Source organism: Alexandromys fortis, unplaced genomic scaffold, assembly GCF_014885135.2.
Source record: "Alexandromys fortis isolate MF-2015 unplaced genomic scaffold, M_Fortis_MF-2015_v1.1 scaffold_54, whole genome shotgun sequence".
Lineage (NCBI taxonomy): Eukaryota > Metazoa > Chordata > Mammalia > Rodentia > Cricetidae > Alexandromys > Alexandromys fortis.
In genome coordinates this window covers 900,902-913,404 of record NW_026067958.1, presented here as the reverse complement: position 1 = coordinate 913,404, position 12,503 = coordinate 900,902, and the positions used below count along the sequence as shown (strand labels likewise).

Sequence of the window (12,503 nt, the reverse complement as noted above, 5' to 3'; positions counted from 1 at the left end):
CAGTATCGCTCCTGTGACTTCTCCTGGGTCTCAGGACAGTGTTGCCATCAGAAGCACGTTCTCAAGTTTAGGGAAACAGCAAGTTGGGAGTGACTAAGGAAGAAAAATGAATGCGTAATAAAGGCCACTGAAAAAGGTGACAGCCGGTGGAAAGACATTTCCATGAAAGCAGAATATGGCTTTAGTAAGTGAGCTCATCTCCCTTGCTCGCAGTTGCCCAGTCTGCACTATGACATCAATGACAGTATTACTCCACAGAGTTCCTGGAAGAACTCAGCATCTACATACATAGGTCTTAAGGGGAGCATCTGGCATGTAGTAAGCACTTATCTATTGCTAAGCTGTAATATTATTACTTTATTTGTTAGATGAGGCAGATTGAGGGAAATTCCTAACACCATAAAACTATATATTTGGCTCCTTTACTAAGCATGCATTTATGACTGCATCTTATGAGCTAGGCACATATTTTTCCAAGATTATGACATATTACTTTCATAATAAAACAGGATTGATTTAAAATGTTACTTTGTGGCAAAATATAGTAAAATTGGATACTTGAGTCATATAAAAAGTCTTTAATGTTTCTATGAACCTCATGTGTAATACAACCTTTTGCTCCCACCATTGCTTGCAGCAACCCTTCCTCGTTCTTCTCTTTTCTTGACTCCTCTGTCTCTGCACCCTCCCATTTCTCTCCCCATTCCTCTACTGATGCTTTATTTCTTCCTTTTCTATTGAGTCACCAGACAGTAAGCACATGTCCTGTTGAATTTCTGTGGGGTTCACAGTCTCATATACACAGCACCAAGTTTCAGCCTTATATGTCTGATGTGTGAAGGGAATCAAAGGAGATATGAAGCACTGAGTGGACGTCAAGGCTATGGCTTCTCGAGGGAACCAGAGGACGGATGGACCTGTTGCAGGGGCAAGGGGCTTTCATGCAAGGAGGGAGTGAGCAGAGGATATGTTCTATTTAGTAAGATTCTAATCATAACTAAAACAATTACTGAATTTTAGGACCTAAATTCCCAATTTTTGGAATATAAAATAAGACAAAATTTGCATATTCAGGATCGTAATTCTTATTTAGTCCCCTTCTTAAGGCAAAATGTCAACTCTCACCATCATTTCCCAGCTGTGTTAGACATACCGATTGGTTATGTTATCACCCTCTGAAGTATATATACATTTACATGTTTCTTTAAATAGTTAGACTTTTAGTGATGGATAATATTCTTTGTGTAGAGCCTGATTTGTTGCTAGGTAAATGATAATTTCACAATTTCTCAGATGATGATGATTGTTAATAAAATAAGTGATTTCCATAGTTTCTCAAACACTGGTAACCATAGACATATATTTACTGACCTATGAATGTCAAGTGACCCTGATGTGATAAATAGTGTGTTGTCATAAGAACAAACAATTTAAGGGTATATATAACACTAAATTCCAAAATATTACAAAACATGGTGATGTTAATTCAAAATGATTTCCAGTTAATCATCTATCATGAGAGAAAAAAGGCTCTCATCATTTTTTTATAATGTATTTTTCTCCTCCCACATTGTAGAAAGTTAAGGCCTACCAGGCCAAAAGGAGCCGAGCTGGAGTCTGCCTGGTGCTGTCAGAGGTCCTTACTGTGTCTACTCAATAAGGAGCAACCAAGCAGTGTTACCTGAGTGCCTAGCAACAGACTCTGTCAGAGGTCCTGATCATTCGTAGCCATAGGGATGAGGGATGAGCATGAAATGTCAACGGTCAATGAATCAGAATGCCTGGGTGATGAGAGGGTGTATATATATTTCCTATTCTCAAATAAACAAGTCTGCTATAAGCCTTTCTATCCAACTCCTGGTGTCTGTGTTCACTGACGTCGTGCCTTTTCACCCGCTCGCCCGAGGAAGATATTAGGGTTCAGCAACACCCTGTAATTTACCCAATCTTATTTCTTCGCACATGATTCTACAAATACTGTGAAAAGATCCTTTATTCCAGATGTTTTCAAAGGACTTTACAGATCAGAAAGCAAAATGTTATTGGGATGTTAAAGGTTGCTGAATTGAAACATCTGCATTGATACGACTGATATGTTGGATTCTAAATTCTCTATTTCGTTTCCAATTTATCATCATTTCCCAAACACTACAATACGTTACATGTGTGGTTATCTCTTTATCTCTGGACCACATACAGGGGTCATGTCTGTCCAAAATTATGGGCATCTCATTTTTAGATTTCTGAACGGAAATGAAAAAAAAAAACAGTGAAAGCACATCCTGGGTGGGCATCACCTGTCTGTCATTGGGAATTAATTCATGCACCTTAAAGGAAGACCCTCAAATTAATTGATCTCATACTCCCTCAGAAAAGACAATAAAAAAAACATATCAACTTTGGAAAACAATCAGTGCTGATCTTTTAAATTGGCAGAGAGAAGCGTGCCAAAGACAACACATGCACAGTTCTACACAGCCTCAGGTATAGCCTTCTTATGCTGCTTCTTAGAGTCTATACAGGGGGATGTTCATGCACAGTCACAGGAGTCTGGTCATGAGATAAGAATCTGTCTGCTTTTCTTTGAAACATCATAGGCTATTTTATTAATATCCCAAACAAAAGAAAACAAAACAACTATCAATTCAATATTATACACCAAATAACTCAAATCTTCATTTGTGTCTTTAGCTTTCATTTGAGTACCAAACTAAAGGGATTGATGATGAAAAGGAGTGAGGGAACATAGAAAGAGATCAGACCAAAGTGAATATTAGAAATAAACACCGTAAAGTCCACACAATAAAAGTATTTTTGTAATATGCTTGAGACATGATTTAAAACATGAGTGGAGCAAAGAAAATCAATACTATCAAAGATGACCCACTCTCATCTGGTGCTTTGTATGACCCAGAGAGGGTTTGTGGCTTTTTAGGAGTTCATAGAATCCTAGAATAGTAATCAGCACTCAGATGAAGACAAGACTAACAACTGTCCCATCTGTCAAAACGATGAGTTATTACTGGCTGAGCTTTTCTCACCACAGCAGCGAACAGAACAGATTCCCAAATGTAGAAAATTTCCAAGACCTTAAGTGAGTTGATTCCTTTGCTCTGCTTCATGGAACATTTATGACTAAGTGAACTGATAGGAGAAAAAGCAGAAGAAATAAAGAGATGGGAAAAAGACAGAAGAGTGAAAGGACAAAATTTTTAAAGTTTCTTCAAAGTAGAGTGGTGGATTTTAAAACTCTGTCTCCTAATACTTTATATGATTTCTCTCAGAATTTATGTGTGCATGACATTGATATTATGCATTTTGATTTAGGCATCTGTAATATGATAAAATATTCCAAAACATTGCTAAAGAGACTTGTGCCTATTATCACTAGTCTTAAAGTATGAAAATAAAGGAAAACTAAAAATTCTCGTCTAAAATTGTATCCTCTTTAGAACTAACTTTTCAGCCTATAAATTCCATACTATAGTAATATCTTTTGGGGATTTAAGGCCTGATGGATTGGACAAAGTCTTGTACAGATTTCTTCAAAAACCATAAATCTTACATGAACATTGCCAAAATGTTGTTTTTTAATGCTTTGGAATGAAGTTGAACTAAAAATGCCTTAAATATCAGTGTTCCATGTTTTGATTAAAAACACACAGGCTCACGGCTTTCCTCGTGGAATATCTCACCCATTTATATGCTAAAGCAAGTACTGGAAAATCAGGTGATGAATTTTTTAACAAAATTGATTGGAAGTTTTCCTTGTAACTTCTCTGATTTTGTAGCTTGTTTTTAGTTTTACTGATAATTTCAAAATGTTTATGGTGTGTGTTCACACATGTGCTTTCATACACGCATGCACTGTGTGTGTGTGTATGTGTGTGTGTGTGTGTGTGTGTGTGTGTGTGTGTGTGTGTGATGTTGTGCATGCCAGTCAGAGTCCATCATTATAGATTGGGGTCTCTCTTTTTACCTTTATGTGGTGGGTTCTAGAGATTAAACTCAGGCCATAAGGCTTGTAATGAAGGATCTTTTACTTATTGAGCCATATCGCTAGCCCAAAAAGTTTTCATGGATGACAGTGACCTGAAGTAGTTCATAACATATATTCAATTTCCACACTCCAATGATGCATATTGTAACACTGTCATTTATGGGGTTTGGTAAATTCTCTGAAAAGAAATGAAGAAAGGTACACATACAATATAGAAAATGTATAGCATACGGTAAAACAGCACTGGCAAAGGCAGCAGACTAGCCTCACTTTTTCTAACCTTTCCTACAAGGTGACTTTGAAATTTCATTAGTAGATGCATTTGAAATGTTTTGAGATGAGTGAGCCTAGAGTATGAAAATCCTATTTCAAAATCAATAATATGTCACTTCTTATCTTTGAAACTGAAGGTAAGTAAAATAACTTGAAACTATAATATAAGAAATAATTGATTTAATCAAACTGAAGGATTGGGACAGACATCTACATAATGAGTTTGTGTGTAGACATACTGATTTATTAGCACTCTTACTAATAACTAGTAAGTAGAGTATGTGGAATCTTCTCAGAGTGCATTGATGACATTTATAGCTGCTACAGGGCACCAAATGCAACTTTTTTCCATTCTTACTTTTACATATGCTACGTCATCATTGACAAGCTCTTAAATATTTACTTTGATCATTACCTTTAGCTTTAAGACTTTAAATGATTCCTAATGTTAGCTTTCTATATCAAATTATCTTCATTATTTAAAATGTATTTATACCATTCTTGTTCTTTTTTTCCTTTTAAAAAATTATTTGACAATTTCAAACATGGATCTATTAGTTATAAGCATACTCACACCCCACTCCCTCCTCTCATCCTATCCTCTCCCCTTCTTCTACCCCATAAGTCCCATCATGCTTTTATGAACTTTCTTTTGACCCACTGAGTTTAATTATGCTTATCTGAATGTGCTAGAGTGGGGGTTTTCATGACTGGAACACAGGCACCTTGTTATATGTGACGACACCACTAAATCCCTCTTCCCCAACATCCATAAATCGGGGGGTGGGGGAATCCACATTAGAAGAAAAATCTTACAGCTTAAGTTTTCAGCTAAGTATAAAATTAAAGAATTTTGTGAAATTTTTCCTCATAGAAATCCCTCCTAAAGACTTGCCTGGTTAAGATAGTGGGATTTTTAATTATAGTAAAAGTTAGCAATAATTTGCTAAAGAATGTGCTCATTATGAAACACCAAAAGTGTGCTGAACAAAGTAATATCAAGGTTCAGTAAATCGGAAAAATGCAGTTCTTTTCAAACCCATCTTACTGTACTAAAGTCATAAATATTAAAATAGCATTCGTACAATAATCTTTTTATGAAAAAATGTTTACTATGCTATTAAATGAATCACCTATTGTGAACATAGACAAGAACTCTCTTCGGTGCTAGGCATATAGCTCAGTAGTACAGTGCTCATTAAGAATGTGGAAGGCCCTGCCCTTCATCCCCAATGCCAGAAAAAGATCTGATAGGAAAATAGAAACATTTCTAAAGCACTAAGCTGATACACAGCCTTCAGGCTGCCAAGAATAGGAGAAGCTCACAGTGTCTAACCAAAAGGACAAGTGTGTCTCTTTCATCCTGCATCCTCTTCAAAAAATGAGCATAATAGTGCTGTCTGTCACATGATGGCTAAGAAGACACTGAGTGAGGCTTATAATGTGGTTGGCATTGGTCTTCACATATGGTGAGTATTTAGGGAAATGTCAGCGGCTACTACTGCTCAGAATAATTGCCATCCTACACTTTATCAATCACTTTAATATTATTGTTAGGGTTGTTATTGAAATAAGTATACCATAGAGTTTTACCAGACCTTTAAAGAACTAAACTGAAGTATCTCAAACTGTTCTACACAATAGAAAATGAAAGAATACTTTCAAATTTACGAAGCCAGAATTATACTGATAACTAATGCTAATAATAAAGACAATGAAAAATTATAGACCCATCTTCTTAATGAACATAGATTAAAAATTCTCAGCAAAATACTCACAAATGTGTGGGATACCTCTCTGTATGCTGTGAATACCATTGGTTAATAAAGAAACTGTCTGTGCCTGTGATAGGGCAAATGAATAGAGTTAGGTGAGGAAAACTAAACTGAATGCTGGGAGAAGGAAGGTGGAGTTTAGAAAGGTCATGGAGCCACTGCCATGGACAGACATGCAAAAACTGCCAGCAAGCCACTGCCACATGGCAATACACAGATTAATAGAAAGAAGGGTGGAGTCAGAGAGAAGCCATGGAGCTGCCGCTGGAGACAGACATCCAGAGACTCATGGTAAAATATAAAATAATAGAAATGGGTTAAATTAATAGGTGAGAGCTAGCCAAAAAGAAGATGGAGCTAATAGGCCAAGCAGTGATTTAATTAATATAGTTTCTGTGTGATTATTTCAGGAGTCTGGGCTGAATGTTAAAAAGCTGGAAACATTTCTATTACCATCAGGAATAAGACAAGGATGATCAATATCCACCTTTCTTTTCTATATAACACTTGAGCTCTTAGATAAAGCAATACAACAACAGAAAGGGAAGAAGAGACACAAATATGAAAGAAAGAAGTAAAAGTATTCCCTTTTAAATTATTTCCTCAAATTTTTTGAGATATAATTCATTATTTCCCCTTCCTTTCCTCTTTAAGTTCCCAGAACCCATTCTGGGTAACTCTAACTGCCTACAACCCCAGCTCCAGATGAATTCCAAAGCCTCTGGCTTCAGCCTTCAGTGACAACTGGAATCATCTGCACACATCTCCACACAGACACATAATTAATAAATAGTAACAATTAAATGTACTGAATAATTCGGCTTCCTCTTTCAGTCTTCATCATTCTTAACCCACAGGCAAGGGCTGAACTGATTTGTAGTATTGTAAATTAACTTTGCTTTTCCATGAATCTCATATAAACTGAGTCATATTACAAGTGCTCTGACGTGTCTGGCTCGTCTCTTCACCTCACTGCAAGATGTCATTATTTTATTTTATTTCATCATCATTTCTTTGAGTATTATTAATATTTTGTTATTTTTCTTTATTTTTCAGACATTACTCAGTATTATCAACTTGCTACATATTTGGGCATAATACAGATTATTGTGTTTTCTCCCTAACTCCCCTTTAAAATTTATTTTATTGTTATTATGCAGGGTTATATAAGTGCACACCCCATACCTTTTTCTCCTATTCATCCCCTTTATATCCCAGTTTTTCTCCTTTCATATCATTGCCTCTTATATAACTTTTATGAGACTATAAAGTCTAAGACTCACAAATAAGAGAAAATGTTTTGTATTTCCCAGACCAAACTAGCCTAATTGTCAACAGAGAGCCTTTATCCAGTATCTGATGAAAACAGATGCAGAGATCTGTAGCCAAGCACTGGGCCAAACTCGGGAACCTTGTTGAGGAAAGGGAAGAAGGATCGTATAGCCAGGGAGGTGAAGGTCATCACAAGCGAACCCACAGAAACAAATAAGCTGGGTTAATAGGAGCTCATAGAGTCTTGACCAAAAGCTAGGGAGCCTACATGAGACTGATCTTGGCCCTCCACATATGTGACATTTGAGTAGCTTGGTTTATTGTGGGATTCCTATTGCGGGTATTAGGGTCTGTCTCTATTACTTGAGCTGGTTTTGGGGAATCTGTTCCCCATACTGGAATGTCTCAATATGAAGGGAAGAGCTTAGTTCTACTTCAGCTTGATATGCCGTGCTTTGCTGACATACATGGGAGGCCTGCTCCTTTCTGAAGTGGATGGTGGGGCAGAAGGGAGGCAGGGATTGAGGGAACAGAAGGAAAGGAGGGAGGGGAAACTGAGGTCAGGATGTAAAATAAATTAAAAAAACAATTGATTAGTAAAAATTAATTCACTTAATGAGACTAAAATGTATATATTTGTGCTGATGTTTTATTGCTCATACTAATAGATTTCAATCTATACATGCATAACTTCTTACTGAGAAAATTTAAAATCTTCTGTCTTTGTTAATAGACAGTATCTTTTTACTGATCCTCATTTGACTTATTTTTACAATTTACATAATTAATTTGTGTGAATGTGCCTACATGAGTGTGTGTGTGTGTGTGTGTGTGTGTGTGTGCACAGGTGAACACTCATGTCCAGGTCCTGAGGCCAGAAGGGGGCATAGGATTCCTCAGAGCTGAAGTTACGGCCATTTGCTGGAATGCCTGACTTGTAATGTGGGTACTTGATCCAAACCCCAGTCCTCATGATTGCACAGTGTGTGCTCTTAACCAGCAAGCTAAATCTACTCATAGTCGATCAGATCCAAGTTGGTTGATAGTTTGGTTCAAATTACAGCATTCGTTTATCCTCTATTTTTTAAACTAATTCTCTTTCTTTCTTTCTTTCTTTCTTTCTTTCTTTCTTTCTTTCTTTCTTTCTTTCTTTCTTTCTTTCTTATGTATACAATATTCTGTCTGTGTGTATGCCTGAAAGCCAGAAGAGGGCACCAGACCTCATTACAGATGGTAGTGAGCCACCATGTGGTTGCTGGGAATTGAACTCAGGACCTTTGGAAGAGCAAGGAATGTTCTTAACCACTGAGCCATCTCTCCAGCCCCCTTTTAAACTAATTTTTAAAAATTGTAATGTTTTTCCTGATGAACTGGTTCTCTTTCATGCTCATATTTTCTTGCTCACCTCCGTGTGTTTAAGTTTAGTTTGACACATCCAGGTTTTACACGTTGTGCTAATGGTGTACATATTTCCCATGATTTCAGCTTGGAGCTCCTTATATTCGTAAACCTTTGTTTTGCTGGCACCTTAATTATACACTGCACATAGCTGGTCTTAATTATACACTGCACGTAGCTGGTCTTGATTTGTGCTTTCTGTGATGCCACACATTGAACCCAGGGCCTCACGTGTGCTGGGGAAACACTCTTGTCACTTAGCCTTGCCTCTGATTATGCATCTTGCTGTTGAATAATAATCTGGTAAGCAATGCCTGATTATTATTTTCAGTCAGACAACTATCATTGTTGGCACACATCTGCCCTTTTATTGTTTTGTCTGTCTGGTGGTATTTGCCTGCTCTGTGCTCCACCTCGCTTTTTCTCCTGCTTCCTTTAGGCCCAACAAATACATTTTACCCTTCTATTTAGCTGTCTTCAAGATTTTCAGCTTTGTATTTTAAATGATTTCCCCTGCTTTCCTGTATTTTAAATGACTAATGGTTGCAGAACATTAATACTATCATGCAGTAAAAATACTTCTGCCTAGACTTTATGCGGCAAGTTGATATTCATTGCTGCAGCTGAAATACTAACATTTGACCAGAGTTAGCTTACAACACCTAAGAATTAGTGTTAAGTAATTAGCCCTTGTCTTTACTGGCCAAGACATATTTAAATTTTTGCATGGTGTTATTTAAACACCAAAGAAGAAAACTAAAGTAGAAATTAGTATTAATGGAACATCAACCTGTTATAAGAGATTAGTGGTTTTGAGCATTGTGATTTTTTTAAAGTTAATCACTGTATTATAGGATAAGCAAGCACTGTTTGTTCACACACAAATGAACAGAATCTGCTGCTTAACTCTACAGCCTGGAGGATAGTTTCCTCTCTCTGTGTCCTCTTTCCTTCTTCCTTTCCCTCCTCCTTCCTCCCCTCCCAATCCCTATCCCCTCCCCAACCCACACACAGTGTTTTTGAGACAGGGTCTCTTGTAGCTCAGGCTAATCTTGAACCTACTATGTAGCTGAAGATAACCTCCAACTCCTGTTCCTCCTACTTTCATCTCCCAGTTGCTGGGATTACAGATGTACCACACCTGCTGTTTCTTACTTTTCCATTGCTGTGAGAGACATCATGCATAAGGCAAATTATAGAAGAAACAGTTTATTGGGGACTGGCCGTCTCAGAGTGTTAGTGTCCATTACTACCATGGTTGGGAGCATGGGAACGGGCAGAGGAATGACACTGGATAGGAGTTGAGAGCTCACAAGCAGATGCACAAGTTGGAGACAGAGGGTGCTACCAGAGAATGGTATGGATTTCTGAACCTCAAAGCCCATCCCCAGTGACACATCTCCTCCAACAAGGCCACACCTCCTAATCCTTCCCAAACAGTTCAACCATCCAGAGAGGAAGCATTTAAATGTAGGAGCCCATGGGTGTGAGGGTGGGATTCTCATTCAAACCAGCCCATCTGGTTCTTTTCTAGTCTGAGAATAAGGTAGATAGATACAAAATTGGACACAAAGAGAATGTAGTTGTTGATCAGATGGGCATGGTAGGGCATTTGCAAGCAACTAAAGGGAAATATATTTGCAGTAACTTGAAGGGTACATGTACCTTTTCCCAGAGACTCTGTAACAATATTTTATTCTATGTTCTACTAGCAGCAAAAATTGTGATTACAAATCCCATCTACACATTATAACATTACCATAGACTATATAGGGATATCGCAATTTGAGTTTTTTTTTTTTCCTTTCCCTGTGCTGGATAACAATTTTTCAAGCTATTAGGCGAAACAATGAAATTAAAACTTTTAAGGTAAAAATAATTGTAAAACAGCAATTTGATTTAGTTCAGTAAAGCAGAAAGCATAACCATGTTTGCTAAAACAAATAAACTTGCCAATATCTAAAATGGACTGATTCTTATGCACTACCTTCAGAGGGTTACAAGAGCAGCAGAGATGATGCTTTCAGGACACCTGCACCTACGATCATGTGGAAGTGGAGTCAGTTTCTCCTTGCCAACAATGAAAGTGCTTCAGGATAGCCATAGTGTAGAGACAAAGGAGTGGATTCAGAGATACACGAACCACTCTTGTTCTAAGAATTGGGCGTGGAGAAATCAAACACTCTCAACTCTTGATAATCAAGTGTATTCTGAGAAGGGGTAGCAATGCCGTTAGTCCAGAGTTGGTTAGAAATACAGTGGAATTTTTAGGGTATCTGAAGTAGAGTCTCTGAATTTGATTGGTTAATTGTAGTAAATTGAACTAAGGTCTTATATTTTCCCAGCAAGCATTATGTCTCTGATCTATAACCTCAGTCTTTTTTCTGCTTTTTATGTCCATGCAGGTCATCACTAGTTTGTCCAGGCTGTCCTTGAGCCCACTCTGTAACTCAGGTAGGCCCTGGTATGTGAGTCATTCTATCTCCTGCTCTTGGTTAGCTGAGGCTACAGTTCTGTTCTTCCAACGTCTTGCTAAAATGCACATATTTGAACAAGATTCCCTAGCCTAATGCTTCTGATGTTCAATAATATTGATGAAGTTTAGATCAAACTACTTTTTACTAGAACTGTTAGGATTATTGATCCCTGAGACCTAAGCCCAAAGGTTAAAATTGAGTTGGTTTAGGACAGTCACAAGTTAGAATATATTTGTAAGCCAGAATAATAAAATTAGCAAACAACCACACAAGCTCATTATAAAGAAAGGGGTGAGAACCACAAACTCTTTAAAATAGTTGAGGAGAGAAATCCTCAATCCTGGGGCAGACCTAAAACATTCAAAGCTTAAGAAGTCTTCACTGTTACACTAGATATGTGCTCAGAATCCAGTTAGGGCTAGCATGAAAAGTAGCCAAACAAAGCCAGAGATAAAACAAAATGCCAAGATATTTTACAGTGTTTCAAACAGAAGGTGATAGATATTCAATAGCCTGTCAAAAGCAAATAACAGCCTCCCTTTGCTCTGAGACTGTGATCTACACAAAGGAAGTAGATGAAAAAACACAACAAGGCTGCACAAACACAGCAGAAGACATGCTGCTTTGATGATTTATGTATGAGAGACAAAAAATAATTCGACTGAAGGATAAATGTAACAGTAGACATCTGATCTGCCACAAGGCTAAACAAAAACCAGCACCTCAGAAGCAGTTTTGTGAAAGTCAGGATCCTGCTCTAACATTTCTTTCCAGAAAAAAACGTCTTAGGATTAAGGTAGACATAGGAAACTGAGCACAACAGAACCTGAGCTTGAGCCACGAAAACCTCAGAGTCATCTCTGTTGGTTTTTCACAATCATCCACTCTCGAGACATTCACTCGAGAGTTAACCTAACATGCTGCGATGCAGTGATTGCATCATCTCTTAGGGCAGACAGCACCCTCTGACTTAGAAAAGCCAGGCTTCTGTGTTCCAGGTTTAGTAGGTTTCTATCAATAAGAAGAAATGGCAGACTTGGCCTTGTATTCTATACCAGGATTGTTTGCAGGGCTGACTTTAAATATTGGCAATTAAAAATGTATGCTCAAACTTTTTTTTTTTTTAAAGAAACTCAAATCAATCAAGAGGAAAAACCTTTAAGGCAATCAGTAAAGAATACAATTTGGGTACTTTCAGAGATCTGATGATAAATTTAAAATAATGAAATCTGTTCAAGGTTATGGAGCTTGAAATAATTTTCACAATTGCAGAGTACCAGAAAAGCACAGTTAGGTTAGCTAAATTGA

The 12,503-nt window shown here is 37.4% G+C and overlaps 1 protein-coding gene across 1 annotated transcript in view; it reads right to left on the bottom strand.

Annotated features, from left to right (window-relative positions):
* Plxdc2 (plexin domain containing 2) overlaps positions 1–12,503 on the bottom strand; it is a 403,081-nt gene that overhangs the window by 28,484 nt on the left and 362,094 nt on the right. The gene's annotated exons all lie outside the window — the stretch shown is intronic.